This window comes from Bombus affinis, unplaced genomic scaffold, assembly GCF_024516045.1.
Source record: "Bombus affinis isolate iyBomAffi1 unplaced genomic scaffold, iyBomAffi1.2 ctg00000082.1, whole genome shotgun sequence".
NCBI classification, from domain to species: Eukaryota; Metazoa; Arthropoda; class Insecta; order Hymenoptera; family Apidae; genus Bombus; species Bombus affinis.
Window position 1 is genome coordinate 445,001 of NW_026108830.1, and position 12,500 is coordinate 457,500.

General features: G+C 45.1%; 1 long non-coding RNA gene and 2 other non-coding genes across 3 annotated transcripts; all 3 read right to left on the bottom strand.

Moving 5' to 3' along the window:
* Positions 1–1,522: 1,522 nt before the first annotated feature.
* LOC126927317 (5.8S ribosomal RNA) lies at positions 1,523–1,677 on the bottom strand. The gene has a single exon (XR_007715369.1). It is a non-coding gene; the product is annotated as a 5.8S ribosomal RNA (ribosomal RNA).
* An 849-nt stretch (positions 1,678–2,526) lies between these two features.
* Positions 2,527–3,525, bottom strand: LOC126927279 (uncharacterized). The gene is made up of 2 exons (XR_007715348.1): positions 3,485–3,525; positions 2,527–3,416 (listed from the first exon to the last, which is right to left on the bottom strand). It is a non-coding gene; the product is annotated as an uncharacterized LOC126927279 (long non-coding RNA).
* Positions 3,526–3,843: 318 nt separating this feature from the next.
* LOC126927295 (small subunit ribosomal RNA) lies at positions 3,844–5,779 on the bottom strand. Its single transcript, XR_007715363.1, has one exon. It is a non-coding gene; the product is annotated as a small subunit ribosomal RNA (ribosomal RNA).
* Positions 5,780–12,500: the final 6,721 nt, after the last annotated feature.

Below are 12,500 nucleotides of genomic sequence, written 5' to 3' on the forward strand. Positions count from 1 at the left end.
CGTTAGGATGCGCGGTCCAGCGATAGACGCCGAAAAGGCATGGGATGACCAACACTCTCTGTTTTTCGAGTACTTGTAGCGCCGAATTGCCTTAAAAAAAAATCACACGCGCGCACGACTATCACGTCGTACGCGCGTGTATACCTCGTCTTTAATTAAATCAAAGTTTCACTCCAGCCTCGCCAAAGGGGATCGTCTTCTTCCTCGTCTACGATCTCTTCTCCTGTACGTGTCCAGAGATTCTCTCTGGCATGACGACGACGACCATCCAACGACTTTGTAACGGACTCTCGTGCGCATCTTCGTCAGGTACGGAAACGTTGCGCAACACCTCGAGCTTGGTAAAACACCCGTAGCCGATCATAGACACGCGCTAGTTCGCACACGATTTCTACGATTTCCGACGAACGTGGCTTTGGGCCAGGGCCGGCGGGCAGAGAGATACGCGAACGACGGGGAAAATTCGTCCCGATACAAGTAACGCGTACTCTCCGATCTCCGCGCAACGCCTGGGGATCATCTCCCTAAGTCATCAGCGCTCGAAGAAATCACGTGTGCGTTCCCGGATCTACGGCTCTCTTTCGGGGATAAATTACAAGCACAGAGTATGTTAAACGCAACGACGACCCATCGATGCGACGGTCCTCGTCGTTGTCAGTCGCTCGCGCGCGTGCAGAGTATATCTCTACGCACGAAGAGACGGAGTGGGCATTAGATCCCTGGGGCTATTCGAGTAAAACGTCTTAAGAAAAGACGGTTGTACGGCAAAATTCCGCACCGTTACCAAGTTTACTTTTATCTGAGGCTGTTCTCCTTCTCTCCTCTCTCGACCGAGTTCCCATATTTGCTTTCTCTCAGTCTCGCCAAAATAATATTCATTTAAGACGACGTCGGGGGCGCGGACATCGTGCTCATCGAAAACCTGCAAACGTATGCAAATCTGCTGATATGAAAAAAAAATCGGTCACGAGGACAACACTACGTATATATATATATATATATATATATATATATATATCGATAACCGACACGAAGCGGTGCATAAGCGGGCGGTCGTACGAAAGGACGACTCACGACGCCGCTAGCACTCACGCAGGTCCGTGACGGTTCTCTCCGCTCTTATTCGTATCCTTCTTCGTGCGCTTCCTCCGACTCTGAAACGTTCTACGTATCGTAAGAACGACGGCGGGTTGTCGAAGGCACCAAGGGACAGAGAGAGACAGAGGTAGAGTTTCGTAGTGTCTCCCGTGAACACGATAGTTTATATATCGAGCATGCGTACGAATTGCACGGCCTCGACACGACCGCGACGAACGCCGACGAGCGTCCAACAATCGCTCGTACGTCGCGTACGTTCTCTCGCGTCCGCTCTTGTTCGTATCCTTCTTCGTGCGCTTCCTCCGACTCTGAAACGTTCTACGTATCGTAAGAACGACGGCGGGTTGTCGAAGGCACCAAGGGACAGAGAGAGACAGATAGAGAGGAACGACACGCAACGCAAGCAGTCTTAGGTTTACGTGAGCAACCCTCAGCCAGGCGTGGTCCAGGAATTGTATCCGTGGACCGCAATGTGCGTTCGAAATGTCGATGTTCATGTGTCCTGCAGTTCACACGTTGACGCGCAATTAGCTGCGTTCTTCATCGACCCACGAGCCAAGTGATCCACCGTTCAGGGTAATCTTTTCATATATTTTTTAAAACTCTTGTACTCCATGTACTCTTAATACTCGGTTCGAGCGAAGCCGAGATCCGACACGACCGACCAACGGGAATCGGACGCGCAGAAGTCGCCGGAAGATCGACGACACGAAAACGTTCGAAAATGAAATCCGACGAACGCGCGAAGATACGCGCGTCCGCCGGCCGGGCGAAAAGTACATTATGATATATAACAACCATCGAGATCGAAGCTCCGTTCGTCAGGAAACGACGGGGATATAACACCCGATTCTGAATCCTCTGTGCAGCACACGATCTCGCGAAGAAATACGCACGGTGGCTAGCCCATATATATGTGTGTGTGTGTATATATAATACGATATGCATTCCTCTCGTCCAATTATTCAAGAAAAAGAGCGTGCGCCTCCATCGTTCGGGTGATGTAAAGATTCGATGGGACTCGCGCGACCCTCGGCCTCGAGCGGTCTTTCCTCCCAATATCCAGAAGCCGAGCTTTGAAAAAACTCTAGCGACGGCACGGGTGTCCGACTCACGACATCGAGGCTTCGAAGTCGGCGATCTCCTCCGAACGGATGGCGATCGCGACGACTCAAAGCGTGAAAAATCGACGAAAGAGAACACATCTCCGTTCAGGTGATTGTTTTTTTAAAAAATAAAAAAATTCGATGGGACTCGCATCCATCTACCTCGCGCGGTCTTTCTTCCCAATATCCAGAAGCCGAGCTTTGAAAAAACTTCAGCGACGGCACGGGTGTCCGACTCACGACAACGAGGATAGACAGCCTGCGGTCCCCTCTGAACGGGTTATATGCGACGAACTAGACGAAACTTTAGTCGTTCAGGTGGTATAAAAAAAAAAAAATTCGATGGGACGCACGCGCAGCCGTCGTCCTCGAGCGGTCTTTCTTCCCAATATCCAGAAGCCGAGCTTTGAAAAAACTCTAGCGACGGCACGGGTGTCCGACTCACGACATCGAGGGTAGACAGCCTGCGGTCCCCTCTGAACCAACTTCGGCTAGACTAGTTACGAATCGTTGCTACGCATCGTCATCATAGTCATCGTCATCATTATCATTATCATAGCGGGCCAACATCCACGCAATGCGTTTTCGTTCTAGGTTACCCGATCCACGAGTATGTTACAAGTGGTTTCGTTATTTCGAACAAAACGACATACGAAGAACACACGCCCTATGGGTAGGAAGCACGTTTCGAGAACGACCGAGAGCGGTGAAAGAGACGAGAGGTCGACGCGCATAAGGTATCCATGGATCTTCGAAGAGAACCTTCGAAGATATGTCGGTATCCTTTCTACATGCGCGACTCGCTACTCGTACTTTCGCTCTCGTCGACTCGTTTTAGTCGCTTCGTTCGATCCCAAAGAGGAGTCTTCGATGTCCCGTTGCTAGGAGGAGAGCAAACGCAACACAGACCACGAAACATAGAAGAGAATAGGCGAGCATGATCTCTCCGACACGAGGCACTTTAGAGATTTTGTTATTCGTTTGTACGGTCTCCACGACGCAAAAAAAAAATACGAGATCGTGGCGGCGGGTCTTTCTGTATACGGCCTCACGCAAGCGCCTCGATCTCATTTCTCTTTACGGGTGGTTTCCATTCGTAATTTTTCGTTCGATATTCGTGTCAAAGTTTAATTTTCGAAAGCTCAAGTTCCCATTTATAGTTTTATTATAAAATCATAATATTCGCAGACGGCGGGTCTTTCTGTGTACGACCTCACGCAGGCGCCTCGAATTCGTATATATTTTGTTATTCGCAGGCGGCGGGTCTTTCTGTGTACGACCTCACGCAGGCGCCTCGAATTCGTTTATGTATGTATATATATATATATATATATATATATATATATATATATGTATGTATCTCTTCATCCCGATGATCGAGAGAGAGTGCCACCTTCTCTTCATATAGTTTCGTAGCTGAAGGGTCGTCTCCTCCTTATGTCTTTTCATCATTTTGCCAACGGAGTAAGCCACGCTCCGGGCGAATTTAACTGTTCTTTGTTAAAGTATATAGCTTGTTGATACGTCGTATATACTTTGGTTCGTCGATATAGGAGGAGTACGGCTCCTTACCGACTTATACAGTTTCGTATTTTTCAAGTGTTCAAGTCAAATTCTTTAAGTTTTTGTGTTATATCGTTAATGATCCTTCCGCAGGTTCACCTACGGAAACCTTGTTACGACTTTTACTTCCTCTAAATGATCAAGTTTGGTCATCTTCCCGGTAACATCGGCAATGCTTATCACATTGGCCGCGCACCAGTCCGAAGACCTCACTAAATCAATCAATCGGTAGTAGCGACGGGCGGTGTGTACAAAGGGCAGGGACGTAATCAACGCGAGCTTATGACTCGCGCTTACTGGGAATTCCTCGTTCATGGGGAATAATTGCAAGCCCCAATCCCTAGCACGAAGGAGGTTCAGCGGGGTTACCCGGGCCTTTCGGCCAGGGAAAACACGCTGATTCCTTCAGTGTAGCGCGCGTGCGGCCCAGAACATCTATGGGCATCACAGACCTGTTATTGCTCAATCTCGTGCGGCTAGAAGCCGCCTGTTCCTCTAAGAAGATTTGTTTGTACGTTGGTAGTAAAAACCCACCGACCGAAGCCGGGGGCCTTCGAGATACCATAAGTTACGTCTATTTAGCAGGCTAGAGTCTCGTTCGTTATCGGAATTAACCAGACAAATCGCTCCACCAACTAAGAACGGCCATGCACCACCACCCACCGAATCAAGAAAGAGCTATCAATCTGTCAATCCTTCCGGTGTCCGGGCCTGGTGAGGTTTCCCGTGTTGAGTCAAATTAAGCCGCAGGCTCCACTCCTGGTGGTGCCCTTCCGTCAATTCCTTTAAGTTTCAGCTTTGCAACCATACTTCCCCCCGGAACCCAAAAGCTTTGGTTTCCCGGAAGCTGCCCGCCGAGCTCATCGGAGGAACTTCGGCGGATCGCTGGCCTGGCATCGTTTATGGTTAGAACTAGGGCGGTATCTGATCGCCTTCGAACCTCTAACTTTCGTTCTTGATTAATGAAAACATTTTTGGCAAATGCTTTCGCTTCTGTCCGTCTTGCGACGATCCAAGAATTTCACCTCTAACGTCGCAATACGAATGCCCCCATCTGTCCCTATTAATCATTACCTCGGGGCTCCGAAAACCAACAAAATAGAACCGAGGTCCTATTCCATTATTCCATGCACACAGTATTCAGGCGAAGGTAGCCTGCTTTATGCACTCTAATTTGTTCAAAGTAAACGTATCGGCCCACCTCGACACTCAGTGAAGAGCACCGCGATGGGATATTAGTTGGACCGCCCGCGAGGAGCTAAGCCCACCGATAGGACGTACCACATAATGCCAGTTAAACACCGCGAGCGGTGAACCGACACTGTGACACACAGATTCAACTCGAGCTTTTTAACCGCAACAACTTTAATATACGCTATTGGAGCTGGAATTACCGGCGGCTGCTGGCACCAGACTTGCCCTCCAATTGGTCCTCGTTAAAGGATTTAAAGTGTACTCATTCCGATTACGGGGCCTCGGATGAGTCCCGTATCGTTATTTTTCGTCACTACCTCCCCGTGCCGGGAGTGGGTAATTTGCGCGGCCTGCTGCCTTCCTTGGATGTGGTAGCTGTTTCTCAGGCTCCCTCTCCGGAATCGAACCCTGATTCCCCGTTACCCGTTACAACCATGGTAGGCGCAGAACCTACCATCGACAGTTGATAAGGCAGACATTTGAAAGATGCGTCGCCGGTGCTAGATGACCATGCGATCAGCACAAAGTTATTCAGAGTCACCAAAACAAACGATGGACGGACAGACGAGCCATCCGCCACCGATTGGTTTTGATCTAATAAAAGCATTCCTACCATCTCTGGTCGGAATCTGTTTGCATGTTTGCATGTATTAGCTCTAGAATTACCACAGTTATCCAAGTAAATGTAGGTATGATCTAAGAAACCATAACTGATTTAATGAGCCATTCGCGGTTTCACCTTAATGCGGCATGTACTGAGACATGCATGGCTTAATCTTTGAGACAAGCATATGACTACTGGCAGGATCAACCAGGGATCTTATAATATATTCCCAAAAACCAGCATTTTCGTTTAAAAGTTCTCTCTGTGTCGTAGGTGGGACGTAAGCACCGTACGACGAGACTTTTCATTTTATATATATATGTAATATGACTTAGAGAGCAACGTTCCATGGTTCAGTAACAACGTCACTCAGCCACTTTAATTCTCCTCCTCTCTCACCATCATATATCGATACAAAGATTCATACTTCACAGAATTATTTCTGTTTGTAACTTTTCTCCTCCAACTTCTCTCGTAGAATATAACTTAGCGGTAAAGCACGTATACGCATGCTGGACATACCGTAAGAATATTCTTTTATAAGCTTCAACACCTCTGTAGAGACGCGTTACCAGAAGATAACGCACTCTACAGAACGCCAAAAGGACCATCGTGCAGCTACAAATAGCTTACAACCGATGGTCTCTGCAAGAATGGCTACTCCGTAAGTACAAGCACACACGCATCCAACTTTTGTCAAATACGTGCACACAGGTCACCAGCTTCCCGACTAAGGGGAAGCTTGCCACGTTAACGGTCATTACGTCCTAGACTTCGACCCGCGGCGCAGCAGTGTAGAGAAAAAACCAGTACGAGAACGGAGGAACAGTCGAGAAATAGCGTAAAATACACTAAGACTCGAGGAGCGGTGACTGAATTCTCAACCGAGGCCGTAGAATAGCCACGCGCCCAGCGCTGTTCCGACCGAACCGTCCGGCTCGACGCTTCTCTTATAGATACCAAGGGGCCGGCCGGAAGGCCGGCGCCGGTCGGGCTAGCGGCCGCGCGCTTATGGTGCAAAACCTCCGTAGCAACGTACCGTTCGGAAGGGACGCTGGAACTTAGTCGCTCGCACGTTCAATAACTACTATATAAAGGCGATATCCAACCATCGAAATATTTTACCACAAGCATTATTAACATATTATAAATGCATTTTTACCAAAAAATTAATTTTTTTTTTCACCAAAAAATTGCATCAGTAAACATACAGTTTTATCGACTATGGACAAAAAATAACTTTATAATCGATTAAAACACGTTAAAATAACACGAAATATGTAAAAAAATATATACCTTGTAACATTAATTAACGAAAAAATTGCAAAAATATCCCAGTCGTATCAGTCCGACGGAAGCTAATTTTTCAAAAAATTCGACAAAAATGTTTAATCCGATTGTATTTAATAGAGATATAACGATCCCTGTCAAAAAAATTATACCTTATAACGCTTTTTAACGAAATAACTCGAAATAACCATTTCGGACTTTTCGCGCCGGCCGAAATTTTTCTAAGTCCCTACGTACCGGTGCGAAATACTTCAAAGTCCCAACGTCCCGTCGCATAGTTCCGTTTCTAGAAAACGTTCAACCGACCAAATAAACGCTTAATCCCGACGTAAAACGTCGAGATACGTCCATTTATGCAAAAATATTCCTACCTTGTAACACTTTTAAGCGAGATAACTCGAAAAAACGTGTTCGATACGGAAATTTTTCAAAGTCCCAACGAAAAAATCGAAACTTTGTAGAAGGTCTTGGGGACGACATAAACGCTTAATCCCGACGTAAAACGTCGAGATACGTCGATTTATGCAAAAATATTCCTACCTTGTAACACTTTTAAGCGAGATAACTCGAAAAAACCTTTTCGGTCTTTTCGCACCGGCCGAACTTCTTCAAAGTCCCAACGTCCCGTCGCATAGTTCCGTTTCTAGAAAACGTTCCAGCGACCAAATAAACGCTTAATCCCGACGTAAAACGTCGAGATACGTCCATTTATGCAAAAATATTCCTACCTTGTAACACTTTTAAGCGAGATAACTCGAAAAAACCTTTTCGGTCTTTTCGCACCGGCCGAACTTCTTCAAAGTCCCAACGTCCCGTCGCATAGTTCCGTTTCTAGAAAACGTTCCAGCGACCAAATAAACGCTTAATCCCGACGTAAAACGTCGAGATACGTCCATTTATGCAAAAATATTCCTACCTTGTAACACTTTTAAGCGAGATAACTCGAAAAAACCTTTTCGGTCTTTTCGCACCGGCCGAACTTCTTCAAAGTCCCAACGTCCCGTCGCATAGTTCCGTTTCTAGAAAACGTTCCACCGACCAAATAAACGCTTAATCCCGACGTAAAACGTCGAGATACGTCCATTTATGCAAAAATATTCCTACCTTGTAACACTTTTAAGCGAGATAACTCGAAAAAACCTTTTCGGTCTTTTCGCACCGGCCGAACTTCTTCAAAGTCCCAACGTCCCGTCGCATAGTTCCGTTTCTAGAAAACGTTCCACCGACCAAATAAACGCTTAATCCCGACGTAAAACGTCGAGATACGTCCATTTATGCAAAAATATTCCTACCTTGTAACACTTTTAAGCGAGATAACTCGAAAAAACGTGTTCGATACGGAAATTTTTCAAAGTCCCAACGAAAAAATCGAAACTTTGTAGAAGGTCTTGGGGACGACATAAACGCTTAATCCCGACGTAAAACGTCGAGATACGTCGATTTATGCAAAAATATTCCTACCTTGTAACACTTTTAAGCGAGATAACTCGAAAAAACCTTTTCGGTCTTTTCGCACCGGCCGAACTTCTTCAAAGTCCCAACGTCCCGTCGCATAGTTCCGTTTCTAGAAAACGTTCCAGCGACCAAATAAACGCTTAATCCCGACGTAAAACGTCGAGATACGTCCATTTATGCAAAAATATTCCTACCTTGTAACACTTTTAAGCGAGATAACTCGAAAAAACCTTTTCGGTCTTTTCGCACCGGCCGAACTTCTTCAAAGTCCCAACGTCCCGTCGCATAGTTCCGTTTCTAGAAAACGTTCCAGCGACCAAATAAACGCTTAATCCCGACGTAAAACGTCGAGATACGTCCATTTATGCAAAAATATTCCTACCTTGTAACACTTTTAAGCGAGATAACTCGAAAAAACCTTTTCGGTCTTTTCGCACCGGCCGAACTTCTTCAAAGTCCCAACGTCCCGTCGCATAGTTCCGTTTCTAGAAAACGTTCCAGCGACCAAATAAACGCTTAATCCCGACGTAAAACGTCGAGATACGTCCATTTATGCAAAAATATTCCTACCTTGTAACACTTTTAAGCGAGATAACTCGAAAAAACCTTTTCGGTCTTTTCGCACCGGCCGAACTTCTTCAAAGTCCCAACGTCCCGTCGCATAGTTCCGTTTCTAGAAAACGTTCCACCGACCAAATAAACGCTTAATCCCGACGTAAAACGTCGAGATACGTCGATTTATGCAAAAATATTCCTACCTTGTAACACTTTTAAGCGAGATAACTCGAAAAAACGTGTTCGATACGGAAATTTTTCAAAGTCCCAACGAAAAAATCGAAACTTTGTAGAAGGTCTTGGGGACGACATAAACGCTTAATCCCGACGTAAAACGTCGAGATACGTCGATTTATGCAAAAATATTCCTACCTTGTAACACTTTTAAGCGAGATAACTCGAAAAAACCTTTTCGGTCTTTTCGCACCGGCCGAACTTCTTCAAAGTCCCAACGTCCCGTCGCATAGTTCCGTTTCTAGAAAACGTTCCAGCGACCAAATAAACGCTTAATCCCGACGTAAAACGTCGAGATACGTCCATTTATGCAAAAATATTCCTACCTTGTAACACTTTTAAGCGAGATAACTCGAAAAAACCTTTTCGGTCTTTTCGCACCGGCCGAACTTCTTCAAAGTCCCAACGTCCCGTCGCATAGTTCCGTTTCTAGAAAACGTTCCAGCGACCAAATAAACGCTTAATCCCGACGTAAAACGTCGAGATACGTCCATTTATGCAAAAATATTCCTACCTTGTAACACTTTTAAGCGAGATAACTCGAAAAAACCTTTTCGGTCTTTTCGCACCGGCCGAACTTCTTCAAAGTCCCAACGTCCCGTCGCATAGTTCCGTTTCTAGAAAACGTTCCACCGACCAAATAAACGCTTAATCCCGACGTAAAACGTCGAGATACGTCCATTTATGCAAAAATATTCCTACCTTGTAACACTTTTAAGCGAGATAACTCGAAAAAACCTTTTCGGTCTTTTCGCACCGGCCGAACTTCTTCAAAGTCCCAACGTCCCGTCGCATAGTTCCGTTTCTAGAAAACGTTCCACCGACCAAATAAACGCTTAATCCCGACGTAAAACGTCGAGATACGTCCATTTATGCAAAAATATTCCTACCTTGTAACACTTTTAAGCGAGATAACTCGAAAAAACGTGTTCGATACGGAAATTTTTCAAAGTCCCAACGAAAAAATCGAAACTTTGTAGAAGGTCTTGGGGACGACATAAACGCTTAATCCCGACGTAAAACGTCGAGATACGTCGATTTATGCAAAAATATTCCTACCTTGTAACACTTTTAAGCGAGATAACTCGAAAAAACCTTTTCGGTCTTTTCGCACCGGCCGAACTTCTTCAAAGTCCCAACGTCCCGTCGCATAGTTCCGTTTCTAGAAAACGTTCCACCGACCAAATAAACGCTTAATCCCGACGTAAAACGTCGAGATACGTCCATTTATGCAAAAATATTCCTACCTTGTAACACTTTTAAGCGAGATAACTCGAAAAAACCTTTTCGGTCTTTTCGCACCGGCCGAACTTCTTCAAAGTCCCAACGTCCCGTCGCATAGTTCCGTTTCTAGAAAACGTTCCAGCGACCAAATAAACGCTTAATCCCGACGTAAAACGTCGAGATACGTCCATTTATGCAAAAATATTCCTACCTTGTAACACTTTTAAGCGAGATAACTCGAAAAAACCTTTTCGGTCTTTTCGCACCGGCCGAACTTCTTCAAAGTCCCAACGTCCCGTCGCATAGTTCCGTTTCTAGAAAACGTTCCACCGACCAAATAAACGCTTAATCCCGACGTAAAACGTCGAGATACGTCGATTTATGCAAAAATATTCCTACCTTGTAACACTTTTAAGCGAGATAACTCGAAAAAACCTTTCCGGTCTTTTCGCACCGGCCGAACTTCTTCAAAGTCCCAACGTCCCGTCGCATAGTTCCGTTTCTAGAAAACGTTCCAGCGACCAAATAAACGCTTAATCCCGACGTAAAACGTCGAGATACGTCCATTTATGCAAAAATATTCCTACCTTGTAACACTTTTAAGCGAGATAACTCGAAAAAACCTTTTCGGTCTTTTCGCACCGGCCGAACTTCTTCAAAGTCCCAACGTCCCGTCGCATAGTTCCGTTTCTAGAAAACGTTCCACCGACCAAATAAACGCTTAATCCCGACGTAAAACGTCGAGATACGTCCATTTATGCAAAAATATTCCTACCTTGTAACACTTTTAAGCGAGATAACACGAAAAAACCTTTTCGGTCTTTTCGCACCGGCCGAACTTCTTCAAAGTCCCAACGTCCCGTCGCATAGTTCCGTTTCTAGAAAACGTTCCAGCGACCAAATAAACGCTTAATCCCGACGTAAAACGTCGAGATACGTCCATTTATGCAAAAATATTCCTACCTTGTAACACTTTTAAGCGAGATAACTCGAAAAAACCTTTTCGGTCTTTTCGCACCGGCCGAACTTCTTCAAAGTCCCAACGTCCCGTCGCATAGTTCCGTTTCTAGAAAACGTTCCAGCGACCAAATAAACGCTTAATCCCGACGTAAAACGTCGAGATACGTCCATTTATGCAAAAATATTCCTACCTTGTAACACTTTTAAGCGAGATAACTCGAAAAAACCTTTTCGGTCTTTTCGCACCGGCCGAACTTCTTCAAAGTCCCAACGTCCCGTCGCATAGTTCCGTTTCTAGAAAACGTTCCAGCGACCAAATAAACGCTTAATCCCGACGTAAAACGTCGAGATACGTCCATTTATGCAAAAATATTCCTACCTTGTAACACTTTTAAGCGAGATAACTCGAAAAAACCTTTTCGGTCTTTTCGCACCGGCCGAACTTCTTCAAAGTCCCAACGTCCCGTCGCATAGTTCCGTTTCTAGAAAACGTTCCAGCGACCAAATAAACGCTTAATCCCGACGTAAAACGTCGAGATACGTCCATTTATGCAAAAATATTCCTACCTTGTAACACTTTTAAGCGAGATAACTCGAAAAAACCTTTTCGGTCTTTTCGCACCGGCCGAACTTCTTCAAAGTCCCAACGTCCCGTCGCATAGTTCCGTTTCTAGAAAACGTTCCAGCGACCAAATAAACGCTTAATCCCGACGTAAAACGTCGAGATACGTCCATTTATGCAAAAATATTCCTACCTTGTAACACTTTTAAGCGAGATAACTCGAAAAAACGTGTTCGATACGGAAATTTTTCCATGTCCCAATGTGCAATTCGAAACTTTTTAGAACGTTTCAAGAACAAAATTAACGCTTAATCCCGATGTATTTAATTAGAATATATCGATTTATGCCAGAATATACGTACCTTATAACGCTTATTATGGAATTAATGCGAAAGGAACTTTCGGTACTTTCGGCACTTTTGGAGCAGTGCGAAACAATTCAAAGTGCCAACGTCCCAGTCAGCTAGGTCCGGTGGAAAAAATTTAAAAAAAAAATAAAAAGAAACCGTTACGTTCGGCTAGACGGCGTCGAACAATAACGATTTCTATAAAAATTTCCATACCTCGTAACGCTTTTTGAGGAATTATTTCGAAAGGAACGTTCGGCCTTTTCGTACCTGGACGAGAGAAATTTCAAAGTTCCAACGTCCCAGTC